This window comes from Culex quinquefasciatus, chromosome 1, assembly GCF_015732765.1.
Source record: "Culex quinquefasciatus strain JHB chromosome 1, VPISU_Cqui_1.0_pri_paternal, whole genome shotgun sequence".
NCBI lineage: Eukaryota > Metazoa > Arthropoda > Insecta > Diptera > Culicidae > Culex > Culex quinquefasciatus.
The window spans coordinates 128,366,007-128,391,930 of NC_051861.1; the positions used below are offsets into that span (position 1 = coordinate 128,366,007).

Sequence of the window (25,924 nt, forward strand, 5' to 3'; positions counted from 1 at the left end):
TTTCAATTGTAAACTAAAAAGATTAAATTGTGAGAAATCTTGCTCACTTGTACATAGGCGCATTGGTTGTTTGAAAAGAAATCTAGAAATAATTGTAGAATTTTTTTTCTAAGTTTTTCTTAGCATTTTTATTTAAAAGATTGTTTAATTTCAGGATATTTCACGAAAATTTACAAATTTCGCGATTTTGACGCTCTTTGTAAAATTGTAATAATTTACTGATCCCAGTTATTTTCAATAGATATGATAGGTATATGACGGTTCATATTTTTTTTGTTTAAAATTTAATAAAATAGTTTTTTAGATGATAAGAGTTGATAATATTGAGCTTAATTAAATAATGCCTCAGAACAAAGATTTTTTTTTAAATTTTAAAAGCAAGGCTTACTTTTAAAAGGCTCAAATAATGCGATTAAAAGCTCTTTTGGAATGTTTGTCGTAATTAAAAAATTCTGTAATTTTTTTGAATCGATGAGAATATTTGTATGATGTAAGCAAATTGCTCATTTTTTCAAATTAAATCCCAAAACATGCAGTTATAGATGAAACAAAACACACAGTTAATCCTATGAGTTGGAAATTTAATCTAGATTTTACTAAGCTAAATGTTGGCAAATTTGCAAAGCAAGATCGCGAGTACCTATGATATACAGCCTTGAGCTTGTACCGCAACAAACCCCGCAAATTTAAATCCCAAAACACAAAACCGAACCGAAGTTCTTTTGTTCCATTTAAATCGCCTCACCCACTCTCACGCACACACTTCCATTTCGTACGGTCCGTTTTGTTTTCCTTGCTCCACCTTGCTCTTCGAGTACGTACGTCCGTTCTCGCTTCCCTTTTGTTCCTCTCTCACGCTCACTCTCATTCACGCTGCCCGAGACGAATCGTTCACCATCTTTTTCATTCATCCGTTCGCGCACGCTTGTGTGGGTGTGAGCAAGTGCGTGCGATGGTGAAGGTGGGGCGATTTATGAAGTGGGGTGGTATTTTTGGCTGTCAAAGTTGATACATTTTAAGTAAGTTTTAAAATTTGTTCACTAATTTATACAAGTATTGATTTTTTTTAACAATTTTAGTTAGTTTAATTTAGAGTTTAGTGTTATTTTGAAGATTTTACTGTTTTGCTCGAAGTTTAGACCCCCCAACCCGGACACACCAACACACCCACCCCAGTGTGAAAAGTCGTAAGTCGAAAAGTCGACATCCGCGCTGGTGTTGGTGTCGAATTTTCGGGTTGATTTCCAAGAATAAAGTGCACCACACTGTCCGTGTGCCGCATTCGTCGTTTGGCTCGTCGTCGAGAACCTACGCCGTGTGAAATCCGCTGCCGTGTTCCGTGCCGTGACAACCCGTGCGTGCGTGCAGTGCCAACAAGTGCAACCAGGAAAGAACTTGCTCCGGGAGGAAATTTGGGTGAAAACGAAAAAATTACGAACAAATAAAAGTTCTGGACCCCTTCCAAAGGGTGAGCGAACATCGTGCTGTAAGTGTGCGTGTGTGTGTGTCTGTATTGCGACTCGGGTGCCGAGTTTCCGGGTGGCCACCGTCGTGACGTAGATTCCGTGGGGCACAGGTGCCGCCTGTCTGCCTGGACCGACCGAACTGTCATCGCGAAATTTGTCCCTGAAATAATACAGATCCAAGGAGCCAAAGAAGGTGTTTTCTTCTTGCTCACTCCGCTCTCTCTCACGTCGTCGTCGTCGCCGCCGCCACTCCCGGTGTGGTCTGTTCTGTTGTTGTGTGTGCAGTTCGGTTCCACTTTTGCCTTTTTCGACACAATCACAAACATCGTCCAAGGAGGCGCAGAAGCAAGGAGGTCTCGCACGAAGAAAAACGTCAGAGAAAAGAGTGACAACAGGGAGAGAGAGAGAGAGAGAAAGCGAAAGAGTTCTCGCGAAGCAGTAGCAGGCCAGGCCAACAGCAGGAGTTCCTGTCCTGAAGTAGCAGCCGCAAAAAAAAAGTTGTAAGTGTGTTTTAGTTATTTTTCTTAGTGTTGTACTGCTTTCACGCACACGGCCATAATGAGAGTGTCGAGCGTGCACTGGAATAAATCCACCCACAAAAAATAAAAACAAAACCGAATCAGCGGGATTTGAACCAACGACCTTTCGATTAGGAACTTGACATGTTATCGCAACGCTGTGCTCGTCCCAGACTTGTGTTGCTTATTTTATCAAAATTTTACGCAGAAAATTTAATTTTTGTTGAAAGAGCATAATAAAGTCAAACTGTCTAATTTTTTTACTACATACTTTTTAACCTTCATCATAAATAAAAAAAATCTCGTATAAATGATTTCTTTTGTCGATCAATTTTTTTTTCAATGTTTATTTTTATAGGTGTTTATTAATTTCAGTGTGTAATAGAGTTGACCACAACAAATTAAAAAAAATGCTTTTTGGAAATATAGCAGTTCTCTACGAAATCGGCCGATTTCGACCATTTTTATTTTTTGTATTTTTTTTATTTGGCTCAAATTTTGTGAGGGCCTTCCCAAGTCTCCCCACAATTTTGGCAGCTGTCCATACAAAAATGATACGTACATATTCGAAAATCTGTAACTTTTGAATGAACTTTCTGATCAATTTTGTGTCTTCGGCAAAGTTGTAGGTATTATAGGTTGAGGGCTTTTGAGAAAAACAAAGGTACACGGAAACAAAATTTGCCGATTTTTTATTTTAAATTTTTCTCACAAAAACTCAATTTCCCAAAAATTGCTATTTTTTGATTTTCGAAATTTTTTGATATGTTTTAGGGGACAAACACTCGCAACTTCTGAGCCATAGTGAAGTATGGTCGAAAAATCTGCCGTTGAGTTATGATTTTTGAAAAAAAGCGATTTTTTGAACTTTTTTATGTAAAATTGAATTTTCAATCGAAAAATACTTTGTGATAAAGGGCTCCGTTTTCAAGATATAGATATAGTTAGATTTTAGCGGAATATTTGCAGTTTTTCGATTTTTAAAAATAGTGACCATTTCTATTTTTTTTAAAGTTCCGAAATTTTGCTAGAAAATTGTCTAAAATACATTGAAGATAAGACCTCTGCTAGCTGAGATACAGCGGCTCAAAGGAACAGGAAAATTAATGTTTTCTAAGTCTTACCCAAACAACCCTTTGTTTCGGTTCAATTTTCAATGTTTAAACATGAAATTTTCCGATCTTATCAAAAACAAGATTAAAAAAATAATAATCAAGACTAACATTTTAAAAGAGCCGAACATTCAATATTACGATTGAAAATTCAATTTTACATTAAGGGACCATCCACAAACCACGTGGACACTTTTTTTGTAAATCCCAAACCCCCCCCCCCCCGTGGACAATTGTCCATACAAAAAAAAACTTTTTGGAGCGTGGACAATCGCCATACCCCTCCCTAAGGTGTCCACGTGGTTTATGGATGGTCCCTAACGAGAGTTACGTAATTTTTTTTTGTATGAAATTTCGATTTTTTGAAAAAAATAAAAATTTACCATGCTTCTTTATGGCTCAAAAGTTGCGGGTTTTTGTCCCCTAAAAATTTGAAAAAATCTTGAAAATCAAAAACACGTATTTTGGGAAAATTTAGTTTTTGTGAAAAACAAGTAAATTGAAAAATCGGCATTTTTTCCGTGTACCTATTTTTTCTCAATAGTCCTCATCATGCCGAAGACACCAAATTGATCAGAAAATTCACTCAAAAGTTACAGCTGTTTGAATATTTGTATGGAGACTTGTAAGGGTGAACCAATGACACGGAATAGCTTCTTTGATAATAGAGAAGGCCTCCACAAAGTTTGAGTCAAATAAAAAAATACAAAAAAAAATTGTCGAAAGCGGCCGATTTTATAGAGAATTGATCATAGATAAAACTTTTTCCACATTTTCTAAGAAATTTTTGGTAATGAAAATGTCTTAAATCTGCATATTTTTGTTTGTATATCTGTTTCAATAAAACTCAAAAATTGTTTAACAAAAAACATCATCTAAAAAGACAGAAGTTGATTAAAAGAGGTGGTTGAACAAGCCAAATACTATCAGAAACAAACATAATCGAAACATAAATGGAACAATAAATTATAAAAAAATAAGAGAAATTTATAATTTCGAATAATGTTTTAGCCAAATGTGAAAAAACACATTTTTTTCAAAACTAACATATCTAGGGAATATTCTCGTATATCTGGCACGTTAAGCACTCGCTCCTAACTTCATCCAAATAGCTGATTTTCACTACTTTTGTAAAACTATTGATAGAAACCGGCTTGCTCACTTCCCATTGAGCTATTTACGACTCGATTTCAGTTGGAAACACTTTTTATGAGCTGTAATCGAACGTCAAAGTGCTGATATGGCTCATTAGAGGCACGATGGAGTTAGATGCCGTTCCCCTACTCAGCCTAAGATGTTCGATAACCTATCATCAAGGGTAGATCTTTGCGGAACTTGTATGATTTTTTTTCGTGGTGGGATTCCCCGAGAATCTCGAGATAAAATTTGGGGATTCCGCGGGTTATCTGTGAATTTTGGAAGATTTTTGTTGGGGCAATGATTGAACAAGTTCCAGAAAATGAGAAGACACATACCTGATTAAATCAAAATATCTCGACATTCCAAATTGACTCACGAAGGTTAGAAAATATAACTCTATGATATTTGTCCCTTTGGATTTTTTTCGAAGTATGTTGAACAATCATTTATTTATTTTTGTTAAAAAAAATTACTGGATAATTTTTAAAAAAACTTTTTGTTACACTATGTAAAATTCATCTAAGCGAGCATTGACAACTGTCTTACACTTCATACAAAGAAAAAGGTTTTGAAGGTGTCCGTTACGTAATAATCTAATAATCACAAGCAAGGGCTGTTATCTACACTTCGCGTCACAATATCAATGTCCGCAATCGATACGGTTGGCGTTCCTGGTAATTACAATTTGTGATAACAATTTCGATGGACCCACGTTAGAGTGACGTTTGCGGAAGAGTTCAATACTTTTCGCTTATGCTTGTAGCTCCCAATCCAGAATTGGGTACTAAAGCCCTATGCCAATTTTTATGTACAACGGTAAAAAACACGATTAAAACCATTTCTGATCACTTTTTTTTCATTTTAATGCAACTTTTTTTTTGACAAGACAACATTTTTTCGATGGATCAACTATGGTCCCCTTGGAACGACCTGTCAAGTAGGAGCTTTTCTGTCAAGAAGGACCACGAGGTTAATTTTTCAAAATTGATTTAAAAATCCATTTTAAGCTCTTTATGGTCGTACAAAGGGTCATTGTACTCAGAAAAATAAGCTTTATCGCTGTGAACAATAATATCAGCAATCTAAGCTTCATTTTAGGACCCAATTATGCCAGGAATTTTTTGTTCAATTCACAAGATTCGAGGGAACAAGCCGGGGTTTGATCCCCGAACCTTCAGCTTGTGAGACAAAACGAAGCAGGATAATTCAAATCCAATGTTTAATCATAAAGTGTGATGGTAATTTTCAATTTAAGCTCTCTTGAGTAATTTTCAATCAAATCATGTACTTATTGATAACAATCCGTAAAAATGCTAACATTGTTTACAATGTTTTGCCTCGCAAAAAAATTAACTGTCTTCTTAGTGGATCAAGCAGTCCTGCTCTGAAAAACACTCCCTTCGTCACCTTTTTTTGCCAAGAATCGCCAGCGGTAATCTTATCGCCACCCCAAATTGCCTCCACCAGAGATAAGATTGCACCTTAAAATTGTGACTCAATCGACTCTATTTTCGCGCCTGGTTCGCAACACCGCGCGGTTAGTATGTTTGCCTTCAAGCTCTCACCAATACACTCACAAACCGCGCGCGCACTCACTCCTCTTAAGTAATGTGAGTGCCAACCCCTATCGCGCGCCGCGCGTCCGCTGGATATAAACTATAAATAAAGCAAACACTCACCCGTCACGCACACACGCGCGCGTCGCAGCAGGCCGACATCTACTAACGAGCAATTCATAAACTGCGCCTTCGAAAAGAATAGAAACAAAAAAAAAAAAAAACACGCGTGCAAATATCGAACGCAGTAGGCGAGACTAATTTTGTTTTGATTTTTCGCCCTCTCTCTCACTCTCTCTGCCTCTCGCGATTCCTCTCTTGCTCTCTCGCTTGCGCGATGCGATGCAGCAGCGGTGGGTTTTTCCAACCTTTCGGTGCTGTACTGACAGTGTTGTTGTTGTTGTTTACATGTGTTTTTGTGGGTGTGTGTGTGTGTGCGCGCGCGATTTGACCTTTAGCCTTAAGATTGTGTAAACACTGATGCGTGAACGTGAAAATTGATTTTTGTTGGGTTAAACAAACGCTTCTTTTTGGTTACTTATTGTTTTCAGTGCACGATTGACAGCTGTCAAGCGTAGAAAAAAAATGGAATTTTTGGCCGCAAGATTGGAATCTCTTTCGACCTTTCGTTTCCGGCATTCTCCGGGCACTCTCATTTTGCGCTGTAATTTGCCGTAATTTCGAGCTCATCAATACACGTTGCCAATGTAATAAGTACACAGCGCACGTAGTTACCCGCAAATGTTTATGTTTTGCCGTGTGTCGTGCCAAAATTGGCGTCGGGTAAACGTCCCCATTTCGGTCGACGTTTTTGAGCTGTCAAAGTTGCACGCTAACGGAATCCTAACTGAAGTTGAGTATAACTCACCACTTTTGCTGCATGGGCTTGGTTTAAGTAACGAAACAATTTAAAGTAGTGCAAGTCAAAACGTCACCGGAGGGCTCGTCGTCGCTCAGATCGTCAGATTTTCAAGTGCAGCAGCACAGCTTCCCTTCCTTAAGGACAGAGGGAAAAAAGCCATAAAAAAAAACAAAGTTTTTAATGACCGACGAACAAACGAAGCTCAATGGGGCGAGGAAAGGCAAAACAAAAGCTAGGAGAAAAAAAAAAACAACAACGAAGAAGATGTCATTCTGTTTCTGCTCTCCCGGCCCGGTTGAACGAGCAATTTCGAGTGAGATAACAATCGTGTTTATGGGTAATATAAGGATGGGCTTGTTAAAGGTGCATCTTCTAGTCGAGGTTCAACTTAAACACACACATGCTCGAGGAGGGGGTTTTAACTGGGGCACAGTTGAAAAACACAATTTTAAATATTGTAAATTTTGAAAATTTAAAAAAAATGAAAATTTGGCAAATTTTGTAATTTTTGTTTAATTTGTAAATTTTGTAAATTTTGTAAATTTTGTAAATTTTGTAAATTTTGTAAATTTTGTAAATTTTGTAAATTTTGTAAATTTTGTAAATTTTGTAAATTTTGTAAATTTTGTAAATTTTGTAAATTTAGTAAATTTAGTAAATTTAGTAAATTTAGTAAATTTAGTAAATTTTGTAAATTTTGTAAATTTTGTTAATTTTGTAAATTTTGTTAACTTTGTAAACTTTGTTAATTTTGTAAATTTTGTGAATTGCAAATTTTGTAAATTTTGTAAATTTTGTAAATTTTGAAAATTTTGTAAATTTTGAAAATTTTGTAAATTTTGTAAATTTTGTAAATTTTGTAAATTTTCCAAATTTTGTATTTTTTTTGAATTTTTCAAATTTTGTAAATTTTGTAAATTTTGTCAATCTTGTAAATTTTGGCTAATAAATCGAATCAGTCTCAAATATTATACAATATTTTTTACAGTGCATCGATTTCTCTGGCTGAGAGCACTGCAGTTTGAGTGCACTTTTCCAAGTGGATGACTCTGTGAAGTGATGCCAGTTAACCCTCAAGTGACCAACTGGGGATTTTTTTTTAAAGAATTTAGAATTTATTTTTTGAATTATTTTTACTGCCATTAACTTAGCGTGTGTTTCGATTTTAAAATCAAACAAATTTTCAAAACAATTACATTTTTCCTCCAGCAGCAAAAATGGGCTTCTGGTCACGGTTTGTTTTTTGTTTTCTTTTTTTAATGATTCTTGTTTTATCATATTCTCTTCCCAAAACCGAGAACGGAGCTCCACCACTCAGACAACACCCGAAACGAGTCGAGTCGAGTGTGTCTGTGCAGCCTCTGTCATAGTGCTGTTGGCTCTTTTTGAAGTATGCTGAATAATTAACGAAGGACGATGACGACGACGGCGGACTGCCATGGTGACGATGACGTTGGGAACGTGGGTGGTTGACGGAGAGTGAGAGCGAGCTAAAATGTGAAAATTGGAAGGAAGCTGGCTCTATTGTTGGCAGTATGAAGTTTTATTGACAGTTGGAAGCCCCTGCAGCAAAAGTGGCTTAAACACAATTTTTTGGTGTTTTGTTTCAGCGTGTACCTTGTTTAAATGTTTTTTTTTCGTTTGACGTTTTGAAATGCCAGAAATAGGCTGGTCTACCCTAAACCAGCTAAACCCGATAAGTCAAGAGTATGGCTTATTGTAGAGAAGCTGTGCATATCGTACAGCTCCAGACTCGAACGAAACGCCAACAGTGAACCTGTTTGGTTCTAATTAATTCAATCAATTGTGTCAATGGAGAAGGTCTCTCGGTTGTTTCGTTAGACGTGTATCGTCTGTGACATTCGATGCATTTTGCTGGAGGTAGTCATGTTGCAAATGAGCGATTATTTGCAATTCGTCTTCGTACGGATATCGATTGGGATGTTGAAGGATTTTACAGACAAATTACAAAATTTACAAAAATTACAAAATTTACAAAAATTACAAAAATTACAAAAATTACAAAAATTACAAAAATTACAAAAATTACAAAAATTACAAAAATTACAAAAATTACAAAAATTACAAAAATTACAAAAATTACAAAAATTACAAAATTACAAAATTACAAAAATTACAAAATTACAAAATTACAAAAATTACAAAAATTACAAAATTAAAAATTACAAAAATTACAAAAATTACAAAAATTACAAAAATTACAAAAATTACAAAAATTACAAAAATTACAAAAAATACAAAAATTACAAAAATTACAAAAATTACAAAAATTACAAAAATTACAAAAATTACAAAAATTACAAAAATTACAAAAATTACAAAAATTACAAAAATTACTAAATCTACAAAAATTTCTAAATCTACAAAAATTACAAAAATTACAAAAATCACAAAAAATACAAAAATTACAAAAATTTCAAAAATTACAAAAATTACAAAAATTACAAAAATTACAAAAATTACAAAAATTACAAAAATTACAAAAATTACAAAAATTACAAAAATTACAAAAATTACAAAAATTACAAAAATTACAAAATTACAAAATTACAAAATTACAAAATTACAAAATTACAAAAATTACAAAAATTACAAAAATTACAAAAATTACAAAAATTACAAAAATTACAAAAATTACAAAAATTACAAAAATTACAAAAAATACAAAAAATACAAAAATTACAAAAAATACAAAAATTACAAAAAGGACATAAAATACAAAAAACTACAAAAATTACAAAAATTACAAAATCTACAAAAATTACAAAAAATACAAAAATTACAAAAATTACAAAAATTATAAAAATTATAAAAATTACAAAAATTACAAAAATTACAAAAATTACAAAAATTACAAAAATTACAAAAATTACAAAAATTACAAAAATTACAAAAATTACAAAAATTACAAAATTACAAAATTACAAAATTACAAAATTACAAAATTACAAAATTACAAAATTACAAAAATACAAAAATACAAAATTACAAAATTACAAAATTACAAAATTACAAAATTACAAAAATTACAAAAATTACAAAAATTACAAAAATTACAAAAATTACAAAAATTACAAAAATTACAAAAATTTCAAAAATTTCAAAAATTTCAAAAATTACAAAAGTTACAAAAATTACAAAATTTACAAGAATTACAAAAATTACAAAAATTACAAAAAATACAAAAATTACAAAAATTACAAAAATTACAAAATTTACAAAAAATACAAAAATTACAAAAATTACAAAAATTACAAAAATTACAAAAATTACAAAAATTACAAAAATTACAAAAATTTCAAAAATTACTAAAATTACAAAAATTACAAAAATTACAAAAATTACAAAAATTACAAAAATTACAAAAATTACAAAAATCACAAAAATCACAAAAATTACAAAAAAATTACAAAAATTACAAAAAAATTACAAAAATTACAAAAATTACAAAAAATACAAAAATTAAAAAAAAAATAAAAAAGTACAAATATTACTAAAATTATAAAAAGGACATAAAATACAAAAGTTACAAAAATTACAAAAATAAAAAAAAAATCAAAAATTACAAAAATTACTAAAATTGTAAAAATCATAAAAATTACAAAAATTTCAATAATTAAAAAAAGGACAAAAATTACAAAATTTTGTTCCAAAAATCCAACTTATATTGCTACGCAACTCTGGCAACCCTGCCGTAAAATATCACTACTTTAAATTAAACGTGGATTGTTGAAAATTTTGATAAAATTTTATGGTTTGTATTTATTTACATTTCAGTAGGTATGTGAGTTAGTTGGATATTCAAAAAAAATAAAAAAATCTGTCAATCTGGTAGCACTGCCAAATGATTTCGTGTGTGCAAAGCTTTCAATGAAATAAATATTAGTTTTCGATCAACATTTGGGAATTTTCTTCAAATTTGTATCAGCTTAGGTTGGAAATGAACCAAACTCGGAAAAGGAACCCTCATGTTGTTTCATGATATCCCAATATTGTGGCTGCACATGAAACTAAAACATTCCGTACATATTGCGAATTGTGTGCACAATTTCCGACGTGCCATTCTCCACTCGGTCCCCGGCTCTGTCCCCTTGGCACCTGACATTTTCGCTAGTGGGCTTCCGGAAGCGAAGATCACAGGGGAAGAAAGCAAGCAAAGAGCATTTCAGGGAAGCCAACCTGTGCTTTTGAAGCTGTCAATATTAATTCCGACATTCCTGGCCCCGTCCATCTTTCTTTTGGAAACTGAAAATAGAACCAGTCGGATGGCTCCATTACACGAGCCAGAGTTGCATCATCATCGTATTGATTTTTCCAGGCTTTATCACGATGAACTCCGAGTGTGTTGGACATAATTAATTGAGGGATGAGCCTGATTTCCGATAGTGAAGGTACTTTCAGCATTCGAGGGAATCGACTTTTCATCCTAATGAAATTCAGCACTCGGCAAATATTTGCAGAAGGACGACCTAGATTTGCCCAGGAATATTTCCACGAAAATTGAGTGATTTTATTGACAGCTTTTACCTTTTACCATCCCCCAGTCCAAACACATGTCACTCACACCGACTGATCAGATTCCGAACCGACAGAGAGAAGAGGATAATTATGTTCACCAGCAGTTCTGGGAGGATCATCCCCATCACGATTGGGAAGCCTTCCAACAATTGGACCATTGTTTGCCGATAAGAGAGAATTTGTGATGAGGCAATTTCCCGAAGGCTCAATTTTACGCAGCAAATTACATTCCAAAAAATAAATAAACGAGAAATTTCGAAATTTATTGGCTTCAAAACATTAACTCGAATTTAAACCCCGCAAAATTTGATGCAATTTCGATCACGCGTTTCCACTAAAAATTCTCGAAAAAAAGTCAATCAAAAGTGCGGCGGGAATTTCGCAATCAACGCCGACCCATCTCCACGTGGACTGCGGAGGTGGAATTTTGCTCATGGTCCACGTGTGGAAGCGAGTCAGCACGGTTACGAGTGTTAAAAAAGTACCTAAGCAAAATAAGAGTCTGACTTCATAAACAAATAACAAAATTTGTAAAACTTTTATAATTCATAAAATTCTTAAAATTCCTCAAATTCAAAAAATTCTTAAAATTCCTCAAATTCATAAAATTCATAAAATTCATAAAATTTATAAAATTCTTAAAAATCATATTTTTTTTTTAATTCTTTAAATTCTTAAAATTCGTAAAACTCTTAAAATTCTTAAAATTCTTATTTTTTTTAAATTAAAATTCTTACAATTCACAAAATTCTTAAAATTCTTAAAATTCTTAAAACTCTTAAAATGCTTAAAATTCTTAAAATTCTTAAAATTCTTAAAATTCTTAAAATTCTTAAAATTCTTAAAATTCTTAAAATTCTTAAACTTCTTAAAATTCTTAAAATTCTTAAAATTTTAAAATTTTAAAATTCTTAAAATTTTAAAATTCTTAAAATTCTTAAAATTCTTAAAATTCTTAAAATTCCTAAAATTCTTAAAATTCTTAAAATTCTTAAAATTCTTAAAATTCTTAAAATTCTTAAAATTCTTAAAATTCTTAAAATTCTTAAAATTCTTAAAATTCTTAAAATTCTTAAAATTCTTAAAATTCTTAAAATTCTTAAAATTCTTAAAATTCTTAAAATTCTTAAAATTCTTAAAATTTAAAATTCTTAAAATTCTTAAAATTCTTAAAATTCTTAAAATTCTTAAAATTCTTAAAATTCTTAAAATTCTTAAAATTCTTAAAATTCTTAAAATTCTTAAAATTCTTAAAATTCTTAAAATTCTTAAAATTCTTCCAATTCTTAAAATTCTTAAAGTTCTTAAAATTCTTAAAATTCTTCAAATTCTTCAAATTCTTCAAATTCTTCAAATTCTTCAAATTCTTCAAATTCTTCAAATTTTTCAAATTCTTCAAATTCTTCAAATTCTTCAAATTCTTCAAATTCTTCAAATTCTTCAAATTCTTCAAATTCTTCAAATTCTTCAAATTCTTCAAATTCTTCAAATTCTTAAAATTCTTAAAATTCTTAAAATTCTTAAAATCTTTAAAATTCTTAAAATTCTGAAAATTCTGAAAATTCTGAAAATTCTGAAAATTCTGAAAATTCTGAAAATTCTGAAAATTCTGAAAATTCTGAAAATTCTAAAAATTCTGAAAATTCAGAAAATTCTGAAAATTCTAAAAATTCTGAAAATTCTGAAAATTCTGAAAATTCTGAAAATTCTTAAAATTCTGAAAATTCTGAAAATTCTTATAATTCTTAAAATTCTGAAAATTCTGAAAATTCTTAAAATTCTTAAAATGCTTAAAAATTTTAAAATTATTAAAATTCTTAAAATTTTTGAATTTCTTAAAATTCTTAAAATTCTTAAAATTTTTAAAATTCTTAAAATTCTAAAAATTCTTCAAATTTTTAAAATTTTTAAAATTTTTAAAATTCTTAAAATTCTAAAAAATCCTTAAAATTCTTAAAATTCTTAAAATTCTTAAAATTCTTAAAATTCTTAAAATTCTTAAAATTCTTAAAATTCTTAAAATTCTTAAAATTCTTAAAATTCTTAAAATTCTTAAAATTCTTAAAATTCTTAAAATTCTTAAAATTCTTAATATTCTTAAAATTCTTAAAATTCTTAAAAATTCTTAAAATTTTAAAATTTTAAAATTCTTAAAATTCTTAAAATTTTAAAATTCTTAAAATTCTTAAAATTTTAAAATTCTTAAAATTTTAAAATTTTAAAATTCTTAAAATTCTTAAAATTCTTAAAATTCTTAAAATTCTTAAAATTCTTAAAATTCTTAAAATTCTTAAAATTCTTAAAATTCTTAAAATTCTTAAAATTCTTAAAATTCTTAAAATTCTTAAAATTCTTAAAATTCTTAAAATTCTTAAAATTCTTAAAATTCTTAAAATTCTTAAAATTCTTAAAATTCTTAAAATTTTTAAAATTTTTAAGATTCTTAAAATTCTGAAATTCTTAAAATTCTTAAAATTTTTAAAATTCTTTAAATTCACAAAATTCTTACAATACTCAATATTCTTATAATTCTTAAATTTTTTAATTCATAAATTTTATCGACTTTAAGCTTATCGACGATGACGGACAACATAAATATCATGTTAAATTTTCAAATGCTTTTTTTTAACAAAATGCTCAAAGTTTCACAAAATACCATATTTTTCAAAAATACTGATTTCAAAAATTTGCAAAAAAATGTTGCATCCAGTTATTTTTTTTTAGTTTTTTTTTGTGGGTTAAAAACTGAACTTTTCTAAAATACCGTATTTTATTAAAATACTAAATTTTTCATTATTGCCAAAATTTAGTATTTCGTATCAAACGAAACGTCTTTTGGTATGCTTTTTAACTTTTAACGGTTTGAAATGTTGGTAAATTCTTTCGCCGAAATTGGCAGCAGGCTGCCAAATATGAGAATTTGAGTATTTGAAGTCTATTTGTGAAAATTTTCGTATTTCATTTAAAAAAAAAACTCAAAAACAGTGAAAATTTCGCTTCGTTTGATATTCACATTGTGAATTATAAAAATTTAAGTACATTAAAAAATACAGTATTTTGTGAAAATGTCTGTATTTATTTTTTTTAAACTGAAAAACAGTGAAAATGTTTGCAACTTTTGTTTGCTTCTTTTGATACAATGATTGCAAATTATAAAAAATTGAATGTTTTAAAAAATAGGGTAATTCGTGAACATTTCAGTATTGCATTCAAAAACTCTAATACAATGAAAATTTATGCAAATCTTTCAAAAATATTTGCAACGGCCTTTCAAATTTTTCCAAAATATTTTGTCAAAAAAAAAAAACATTTTAATTTTAAAAACTTTATGCATCGTTTATTTTTTAAAGATTGATCAGATCTGGCATTTTTCACTTAAAAAAATGTTTTAAAATTCGTTGAAAAACTAGGATAACAAAATATTCATAAATTCATCGATGTTTTGATTCATCGATCGACATTTTAAATAATATTTGAAGCATTTTGGTAACTATGTTTCCAAATTTAATAAAATTTGACATATTTGAATTTTAAGTTGCCCTTACCAATATTTTCCAATTTTTAACCTTTCGAAAGAAACAGAAGTTCAAGTCGTTTTTTTCTAATATTGTGTAATTTTACCACTTTTCTGGTGTAATGTAACTTTTCCAGTCTAAATTGAGGTAAAATTACTTCATAAAAGAGTTATTATTCAACCTTCCAAAATTACAGCTTCTAAATTTATACCATTTTTACTGTGTACAGTATTTTGTGGATATTGAAGTTTTCTTTTTAAAATACTGTATTTCTAGAACAAAAGTGAGCTCTGATTAAAAGAAAAAAACATATTTTATTTTTTTTAAGTTTTCTTTGGTTTTTATTTGCCTTAAACTAAAAAAAAACTAATGAAATTAAAATAGTTTTTTTCATGATTTAAAAAAAATCCTGTTTTGTTTTATTTTCCGAAAATACAGTATGTTCACCATAAAAAAGGCATCGACAAATTTTTTCTCAATTTTTAAAAACGGCATTTTGTAAAAAAAATGCATTTAAAAAAAGAAACTAACAAATCAGCGTTGCTGAAATCCACATAATGTTCAAAAATTTCATAAAACAATATTTCAAAAAAATCAGGTATTTTGTGAAATTTTACTTTTTTACGCTAAAAACTGAAATGTTGTGAAAATCCATTTAAATTTGTGCCTTCTATTCAACGGGTACTAAGTATTGTTGATCTTGATTTTAAAATACGGTTATTCTGAAAACTTGCTGAGATTTGAAAAATAAATTTTCAAGCATTTATTATAGTTTTTAAATAAATCCAAGTAAAATAAGAAATAAAAAAATGAGATTATAAACGAATGAGAAAAATTGAAGAAACTAAATAGAAACAACGAAAAAAAAAACAGAAAAATGAACAAAAGTAGGCAATACTTAGCAAGAGAAAACTTACCTTCTCAAAGCATTAAACTTCAATTTTATTCCTCACAAACGCTAGAAGAGCCCTTCCCTATTCACAACCTTTCAACTTTTGCAAAAAAATCGTTCCAGCGTAACTGCACGTGATCCACTTTGCCCCACTTACGCGAGGATATCAAAGCTTGTGTTGTGTAACGGTTTCGGGAATCGAGGACGAGGACCTGCAGCAGCAGCAGCAGCACCGGTCCACCTCGAATGACGTCGACGAAGCGGGACGGAATTTTCCTCTGAAAACCATTCATAACCCGGGCACCATTCATAACTTCATAACTGCAACCCCGATTTATAAGTTATGAAACTGGAAACTTGTGAAAAAAACTGTCAGTTTTTCGTCAAATGACAGATTGTTGCACGCTCGCAGGGGCTTACTCAATTTTGAGTTCAATTTTTACCCAAAACTTTTTGCAACGTTTCAAAAATGAAAAACTCCAACCAATTTCACGGCGACCCCCCGCGGAGCTTCACCATCAAAGGACCAACGAAACCTGGCAACGGCTCCTCTCCAGGGGAGTGTCACGATGACGACGACGGGGGGGATGATAACGTTGTCATGGACCACCACCACCCGACGTGACGTGGCGTGGGAGGGGGGGGGGACCTACCTACTCACCCAGTGAGCGACCCCTGAATGGCTGCAATCGACAGAACATAAGAGTGATGAGAGAGTGAGTGACCGAGTTTTGGGCGGTTTCCTGGAAAAACCGAACCCGAACCGAATACGATAACGAGCTCCGGATTTTCGGAAGTTCGCCGGGCTCTGCTTTTCGGCAAAACCGTTCCGGGCGCAACTGGTGGATTCTGGCGAGGAGGGGGGCAGGGGCGTCCGGAAATTGCAAAAAAAAAAAATCTAATTTTGATAATTTAAGTTACTAAAATACAAAAAAATACTAGCAAGTTGAAATATTTCAAGAAATGAAATATTTCAAAAAAAAATCAGATATGAGACAAGCCAACCCTTCTAACAAAGCTTGATTGTGGAAATGTGGGACAGAAAAACCGCTTGGTTAAACAAAAAAAATGTGTGAGGCAAATCAACCTTTTGGGCAAAACACACCTTTTAGCAATATGAGACACGATTGTCACGAGGCCATATCAATTGAGGTCACTTTGAGACAAGTTAGCCATTTGGTCGTTGATCTATTTAGAGAATCATGGGACAAGAAAATCCTTAGGTCATAGATAAATGGGACAACTCAACTACTTGGACATTGTGAGAAATGTTAGACAATACTAACAGCTGAAAACAAGCTAACGATTTTGCTTTTTAAAGATTTCTTCAATATGAGACAACTTTGCCATTTGGTCCTATAAATGGGACACGATTGCCAATTGACCAAACAAATTTCGGTCAATTTGCGACAGGTTGGTAGTTTGATCGTAGATCTATTTAGAGAATTATGGGACAAGAAAATCTTTATGTCATAGCTATGTGGGACAAATGAACCATTTGGGCATAGAACGATTGTGAGAAATGTGGGACAAGACTAACTTTTGGAGACAAGCTAACGAATTTATCTTGAAAAGATTTTTCGACAGCTTTTCGTCTTTTGAAGATTTTTTCAAAGTGAGACAACTCAGCCATTTGGTCATACAACGATTTGAATCAATTTGAGACAAGACATTCGTTTGGGCACAGCTGATTGTGCAGATTGTGTGACAGCTCCAAAATTTGGCCTTAACACATTGAGACCATTTGGCTAAAACCCAAATGTTGGAAAAAATGGGACACGATTACCATTTCACCATACAAATTCAGATCAATTTGAGACAAGATAGCCATTTGGCTGTTGATCTATTTAGAGAATCATGGGACAAGGAAATCAATTTGAGACAAGTTAGCCATTTAGTCGTTGATCTATTTAGAGAATCATGGGACAAGAAAATCTTTAGGTCATAGATAAGTGGGACAACTCAACTACTTGGAAATTGTGAGAAATGTGAGACAAAACTAACAGCTGAAAACAAGCTAACGATTTCGCTTTTAAAGATTTCTTGAATATGAGACAACTTTGCCATTTGGTCATATAAATGGGACACGATTGCCAATTGACCAAACAAATTTCGGTCAATTTGCGACAGGTTGGTAGTTTGATCGTAGATCTATTTAGAGAATTTTGGGACAAGAAAATCTTAATGTCATAGCTATGTGGGACAAATGAACCATTTGGGCATAGAACGATTGTGAGAAATGTGGGACAAGACTAACTTTTGGAGACAAGCTAACGATTTCTTCTTTTGAAGATTTTTTCAATGTGAGACAACTCAGCCATTTGGCCATATAACGATTTCAAGCAATTTGAGACACGACATTCATTTGGCCATAGCAGATTGTGCAGGAAGTGAGACAGCTAAAAAAATTGATTGAAACACGTTTGTTAGAAAAATGGGACACGATTGCCATTTGGCCGTTGAAATTAAGGTCATTTTGAGTCAAGTTAGCAGTTTGGTCGTAGATCGATTTAGAGAATTATGGGACAAGAAAAAAAATTCCTTAAGTCATATATGTGCGGGACAACTCAATCCTTTGGGCAAAAAATAAATGTGAGACACGTGGGATATGACTAACTGTTAGAGACAAGTTAAACAGTAGACCTTTTAATGATTTTGAGAATAGTGAGACAACATATCCATTTTGCCAACATTTTTTTTTAATTTGAGACAACTTAAACAAGATTTCAAGCAATTTAAGACACGACATTAAATGTGGGACAACTCCAACTAGATCCATTTCGCCACATAAATAAAATAAAAGTGAGACAAGTACACAACTTGTGGGACACGACAAGTACACAACATGTGAGACACGACAATCACTTGGTCATAGGGGAGTAGTGACTGTGAGACAAAAAAAACATTTGTGCATAGAAACCCGTTAGTCCAAGTCAAATTTGCTGTAAAGGTGAGACAACCTGACCTTTTGGGCGTGCAAAAATTGCGAACCAAGTGGGACAAGAAAACCATTTGAAGACGGCAAACTTGTTGGAAATTTGAGACAAGTTTTATTCTTTTTTTAAGAAATGTGGGACACTAAATCAATTTTACCACATAGGCGTTCTAATAAACGTGAGACAAATCAACATTTTGGACACAGCTCAAATGTGAGCAAAGTCAGACACGACAGTGTCCAATTAAACATTTGACAGCCAAATTTAAAAAAAAGTGGGACAAAATAGTCAACTGAACTTTTTTTTTTTTGAAAATGTGAGACAACTCGACCATTTTGGACATGTTAACTCCATAGCTCGATTTGCATAACTTGAGACAAAATACCATGAAATCCATTTGGCTACAGAAGCATTTAAGCAAATGTGAGACTAATAAACAATGTGGACATTGATCGATTGTGAGAAAAGTGGGACACGACAGTGTCCACTTAACCTTTCCGCAATACCAAAATTGCTAAAAATGTGAGACAAAAGAATCAATTGGACATGTTTTTTTTAATGTGAGACAACTAGACCGTTTTGGACATGTGGGACATGATAACTATTTAACTTCGAAAATGTGGTGAATGTGAGACAAGTTAACCATTTGGCCCTCATAGCTCGATTTGCAGAACATGAGACAAAATACCAAAATAACAAGTTGTTTTATCACTTTGCACTTTTTTATAAAATGTGGGACAGGAAATCCATTTGGCCACAGAAGCATTTTAGTAAATGTGAGACAAATAATAAATTTGGACAAGGCTCGGTTGGGAGAAAAGTGGGACACGACAGTGCTCAATTTACTATTTGGCAATACAATGATTGTAAAAAAAGTGGGACAACTCAACAATTTTGGACATGTGGGACAAGTTATCCATTTGGTCATATAATTATTTGCTGGGACAAGAAAGCTAATTGGGCAGTATTTTTTTATGGTGGGACAACTAGATCATTATGGACATGTGCGACATGACAACCAATTTACACCAGAAATGTGGCAAGTGTGGGACAAGGTAGCCGTTTGGCCATAGCTCGCTTGTGAGGACTGTGGGACACGACCAACATTTGTCCAAACTTTGTTGAAGTGAGACAACCGTACAAAAACAAAACAAAACACACGATGCCTAACAAAAATCGCACGATGCCCAAGTGGTTGAGTTTGTCCCATTTTTCCAAAAAAAATATGCTCAAATTGATCTTTTGTCCCAAATTTCCCACATTTTTTCTTTGGTTATCGTATGGTTGTCTCACCTTTAACGGATCATCTTTTGTCCGGACGCCCCTGCCGAATCGATTTCCGAAGGATGAAATTTTCCCTTGCCTTTTCCTCCCAGAAAAAAAAGGACCGGCGACATAGCAACAGGCTGTTGATGTCCTTGTTAGCCTCACTCTCCCTTCCCTACCACCCTAACCTCAAAATCAGCTGCTTCTGGCATTAGCCGAAAAACACGACGAAGGAATTTTCGTGTCGCTCGTTCGGAACCGACCCCAGCCTGGTTCGCTTGTTGTTTGTAGCTGTTGCGTATCATTTCACAAAGGTGGGGGTCGCGGGAAATTTTGGAGAGATGATGTAATTTGGGCTAGGATTGCCGCCGGGGCTAGGAACGCTGCCTGGAATTGTTGTCTTTCAAACTCCACGGGGAACGCAATTAGCCGTGTGGAGGAGAAAGGATGACGCTGTGAAAGGTTTTATGATATGTCAACATTTTACGACATTTGACCGGTTGGTTCCATTTTCGAAGTGGAAGGATTGTCTGTGGGAAGGAGTTTTGGCAGGGTGAGACAAGGTTGGACTTTTGGACACATTTTTTTTGTTGGGAGTTTGATTTGTAAGTTCTACTAGCCAAAAAGAGATTGTGAGACACGTTCATCTATTTGGTCATAGTAAGATTGTCGGAAACGTGGGACAACCGTGTTTCGTCCCAACGATATTTGGGACAAGTGGGACAAGGCAACCAGTTTATTTGAAATTTGATGTGAGACAAGATAACCATTTGGACAACACAAATTGTTGCTACTGTGAGAAAACACAATCATATTTTCGTCTTAAAAATAGTTGGAGCGTGGGACAAGTCAACCATTTGGTCATTAATTTTTGTTTGGAAAAGTGAGACACTCAAACAATTTGGCTTAGTGTGAAATGTGAGACGCAACATTTATTTGGCCACATTGAGTTTTTCGGTTTGTGTGAAATTTGGGACAAATCCAACTTTTTAAATTAAAAATTGTGTGGGACAACATAGAATGTTGAAAATGTGGGACACGCCCACCATTTGGCCACCAAATGATTTGGTTGAATGTGGGACAAGATGACCATTTGGACATTTAAAAAAGTTGCTTCTTTGAGAAACACAATCATATTTTCGTCTTAAAAATAGTTGGAATGTGGGAAAAGTCAACCATTTGGTCACATGTATTTGACATTTGGGACATCGAAGCCGCTCGACTATCAACAGATTTTTTTTTGTTAGTGAGACAAGATAACCTTTTGGACATTGAACGATTGAGTGAAATTTGGGACAAACGAGCCATTATGCCGTAAGTGCAAAGGTGAGACAAATCAACTGTTTAAATGAAGAATTGTTGGAAATGTGAGACAACCTATAGAACGATTGTGTAGAAAAATGGGACATGTCAACCGTTTGGTCACATGATGATTATGCTGAAAGTGGGACAAGAAATCTTTGGACCATTGCACGATTGGGTGAAATTTGAGACAAACAAACCATGTGACATTTGAAAGCTGTACAAATCTGAGACAATCTTGAACGATAATTGATGGAAGTGTGGGACAACTCATTGGGACAAACAAAAAACAGAGAAAAAGGGAAAAATGTGAGACAAGCCAATTTTTTTTGAAAGTGTGAGACAACTCAAACTACAATTTTGAGAAATGTGGGACATTACAGCAATTTAGTCGTAGCAAGGTTGTAGAAAATGTGAGACAAGTTATGTCATTTGGTCACATTGGGAAAAACAACTCATACATAAAGTGTCAAGTAAACTATTTGGCAAATGAAAAATGTTAAAGTTCAAATGAAAATTAAAGCAAATACAATCAAGTTTCCGTTGTTGAATAGTGGATGCTGGGACAACTCTTCAATTTGCCACTAGAATACTTTGTGAATTATAAAATTATTCAGCTTGTTTCCTTATAAATTTGAAATTTTAAGGTTTTCCCCAAACGAGTTGAAAATTTGCACTTTCCACCGAAATCATCACCATTCAATCAATTTCCTCCCAGTACGACCACAACCAACATCGAAAAAATAACAAATTATTACCAATTCATGAGTCGAACCTCCCCTCCCTCCAATCAAAAGGGAGCAATTTGGAAATTTCCTCTCAGTGTAAGAGCCCCTGGTGGTGGGGGAGGAACCAAATTCTTCATTTAAAATGATAATGAGTTCTCGAGCCTCTCCGGAGGAAAGCACCCAAAAAGCGGTCGTCGTCGCTTTCTCTACTCTAGGTAAAAGCAGAATTCTTTCTTTTTTTTGTGGAATTTCAAGCGAAAAATTAATTGGATTCCGGCGCGCGGAATGCGAAACCGAACGCTGCTTTGATTTCGACGCTGCACGCTTATTCAGGCGTGGGCGACGGTTGAGTTAAAGCGGCCACTTTTGCTGCATGGGCCGCGAGAGCTGTCAGTTTCGTGCACGCTGACGAAATCGAAGTCAAAGTTGGGTTGAAATCAAGATTTGTTTGAGGGAAAATTTAAACTTAGACTTTCTTTTCAAAAATTTCACACAGGAACCGGAAACGGTTCCTTGCCTCTCAAGTGCCGTACTTTGGCAACAACCATCGGAGCAGAACGTGTCGACGACTGCGTCGGTTTGCGAGTGTGAAATCAGATGGAAATTGCTATTCGGGTGGTATTTCTCTATCACGCGTTTCCGTTCGACTGAGCGTGCAATCAGTGGAAAGCCGATTGCGGCCGCAGCCTCTCCGGTTCCGTGAAGGTGTGAAAGGGATCTTCCTTTTAACTTTGACACTTTCGGGAATAGATCTTCTGCGGAGATTTCGGCGTTTTCTGGGAAGTTGGGAAGCAGTTTTAAGGTTCAATTTGATGCCTTATGAAAAGTGAATTGCTTTTAAAAACAAATAAGAGTGTGAAGGTGACAGTTTTGAAATGTTTCAACTGTTCTGAACGCTCTTTTCAAATCAGTTGTGAGTTGTTTTCTGTCAGATTTCGTAAAAATGGAAGCTACTTGCACTTTTTTCACTCATTTCTTGGTGAAATTTAGCTTGAATTTTGAGTGAAATTTATATTCTCATTTCTGAGTAGGTTCGGTTTTGAAACAATCTGGGTGAAAATTATTCTCAAATGAGTTTTTTGAAATGAGCGTGTAGGTTGAGATTGAAACATTTCACTGAATGTGTAAAGTGAAATGTTTCAAAATCAAAAACAATATTACTCAGTTTTCTGAGTAGGCCGAACCTACTCAGATTTGAGTAATGTAGGCATCTGTCAGATTTAATTTTCGATAAATTCTGATTGAAATTTACTCAAATCTGACAAATTTCCACTCTACTCAATTCTGGGTAGGTTCGGCTTTGACAAAAACTAAGTAATTTTGAACGTGCGTGCACTTTCGCATCCTTAAGGAAACGTTTCATCAGCCAATATTGACAAACCATAGTAGCATTGTTAATTTGATTTTGGTTAACCGTGGAATATTTTCTTGAAATATTTCACACACAAAACTGTGGTAGCAAAGTATCCACCGCGATCAATTTTTGACAGTTCGACGCCAACGAATTATTTCAAGAAAATTTATTGCGGTCAACCTAAATTAACAATGTTGATTGAGAAGCTCACGCCATTCGACTTTGTTTTTACAAATGAAGAAACAGGAAAATAAGAAAAATGTTTTAACAATTCTTCAATCGTATTTCAAACAAAACACAAAAGTCTCGTCCCCGTGACCTCATCAAAGTCGGAAGAAATTTTTCCGGTTCGGGGAACCGGAATTTGATTATTACCTTCTGGCCACCCTCCTGCTGCTGCCACTCTGCCCGGTGTCAGATCCTGTCCGGCTTGAACTGAGTCGGGCATTGTTTTCATCTCTGGACGGTTGTCAGGACGACGATGTATCCTGCAGGGCAGTGTAATTTGCCGGATCGTGTTCCAAATCTAGAGTTGGAGTGTAGGGTAAAGGGAGCAGGGTTTGGTTCAGTCAAAAATACGTTTTTTTTTTAAACAGTAAAAATGCATTGAACGTTTAGAGAATTAATTTTCTTTTGATTCCTTGTGTAAGATGTATTGTTAAACCTAAAATTTTAGTGGATTTTTTGAAATGTTGTTTTTTTGAAAACGTCCAATACACCAAATTTTCAGTTTTTGTTTTTTGAGTATTTTTAATACCCCTGACTCAAGGCGATTAAAAAACACTCTAAAAGCTTAAACTGGAAATTTGATTTTTTGGACCTCATAAAAAAATAAAATAAAAAAAATCCAGATGTCATGTCAATGAAAAGTTTGTCGGGGATTGACACTTTTTCGCCGAACGTCATTCTGACATGCGCCATTGGTATAATTAACAACAATACAACTTCGTGGTAGATTTTCATGAAAAAAATCGCTTGCTTTGAACTGTCAAAAATATACAAATTCATTTACCACATTAATCACACAGAAAACTGTGGTAGATAAGTATTTACCGGTATTTACTGCGTTAATTTTTTGACAGTTCGACGCCTACGAAATATTTCAAGAAAATCTATCTCAGTTAATCAAAATTGAGTTGTATAGTAACGCTTACAATTTTGGTGGATTTTGTGGAAATATTTCATCGCACAAATTTAACGGCACATGTCAGACTTACGTTTGTCGAAAAAGTGTCAATTCTCGCCAAACTTTTCACTGACATGACATGAGAAACCTTACCGATGAAACATTTCAAAGCAATAAAAAAAATCTATTTTTACAATACAACTCAGTATTGTTAAACTGATAATTTTGATGGATTTTTTGGAAACATTTCATCGAACAAAAAAAGAGGCATACTTCAGGCCGATCCCTGCCAAAATTATCACCGACCTTGCATGCGACAACTTACTGACGAAACCAACCAAATTATCAGTTAAACTATCCGGCTCAGTTGATGAATATAGAATGAAACATTTCATTCGGCCAATTTAACGCAATATGCGGATCATTGTGGCTAATTTTTGAAACATTTCATCGAACACTTTAACCACCCCATGTCATGCTGACATTTGACATAACAGTGTCGATCCCTGCTAAGTATCCCACCGTCATGGCCTGTGCATGCTATCAGATGAAACGTTTCAAAATATTCTACCAGATCAATTCTCATCAAATCCAAGGCTTGCCTTGAATTGATCATTTTCGCAGATTGTTTTTCCGTAGCCTAAGCATTTAAGGTTACGTCTTTTTGAAAAAAAAAAACGTAGAAACGTTTGACGTGAATCGAGTTTTGACGTCAGGTCGACGTGCGTAGTTGAAATATTTCATCCAACAGATAGTTTTAAATGTTTGGTGATACAGTTTAGTTTTCTTTAAATCGAATTTTAAACTCAGGGTGGTCACTCGAGTCGGGAAATCGGGAAAAAGTCAGGAATTTGTGATTTTTTTTGTGTCAAAAGTCGGGAAAAGTCTGGAGTTCAAAGCATACATGTTTAAAAATTATTGTAGGTCTCTTAAGGTGAAGCCGTTGATCGTCTTCAAAGAAAATTGATCATCACTATAAAATATTCTGTATTAAATTCAATTTAACGAATTTCAGCACAAAAAGAAATCGGCATGCGCTGGTTGCTGCCTTCTTGAAGCCCCTGAAGGATTTTTTGACCTAAATCAATTGTGCTTCAAAATTTATATAATTTTGTGGCACAGTCATTGACGTCCTAGTTGGCAATCCTTGATTAATGATGATTTCCATTACTTTACTAGGAATGGGATAATCGTTACCAAAAGGAATCAGCATGTGTAGGGCACTATTCTAAACAACTTGTTGAAAGAATTTTGTCAAAAATATTGAAAGCGACGCAAAATTTATATCTTTGAACGAAAAATCATGACAATGATGGAAGTCTTCACATTAATAGATTTTTTTTGTAATTTCAAAAAAATTATATTTTCAGTAACTTAATTTAAATTTAAGATTTCTTTCACTATTTTAACCTATTTGAGGCAATAAATATTGGATGATTACTTGACAAGCATTTGACACAAAAAAAAATTTGAATCAAATATTTTTCCATATGTTTAATTTCAAACTTTTTGTGAATATGGGTAAATAACTTTAAATAAAGCTTTTCAGTTATCGGATAAATTAAATATCGAATAAAAGTCATACATTTTGCGTTATCAAAACTACTTTAAA

At 33.0% G+C, this 25,924-nt stretch overlaps 1 protein-coding gene across 2 annotated transcripts in view; it reads left to right on the forward strand.

Annotated features, from left to right (window-relative positions):
* Nucleotides 1–1,226: 1,226 nt before the first annotated feature.
* Nucleotides 1,227–25,924, forward strand: part of LOC6049919 (signal transducer and transcription activator) — a 95,808-nt gene continuing 71,110 nt past the window's right edge. Inside the window, exon 1 of one of the 2 annotated variants that reach the window (XM_038258261.1) lies at nucleotides 1,227–1,966. The gene's annotated coding sequence lies outside the window, so the exon portion shown is untranslated. The remainder of the gene's footprint in view (nucleotides 1,967–25,924) is intronic. The other variant, XM_038258270.1, reaches the window with a different exon arrangement.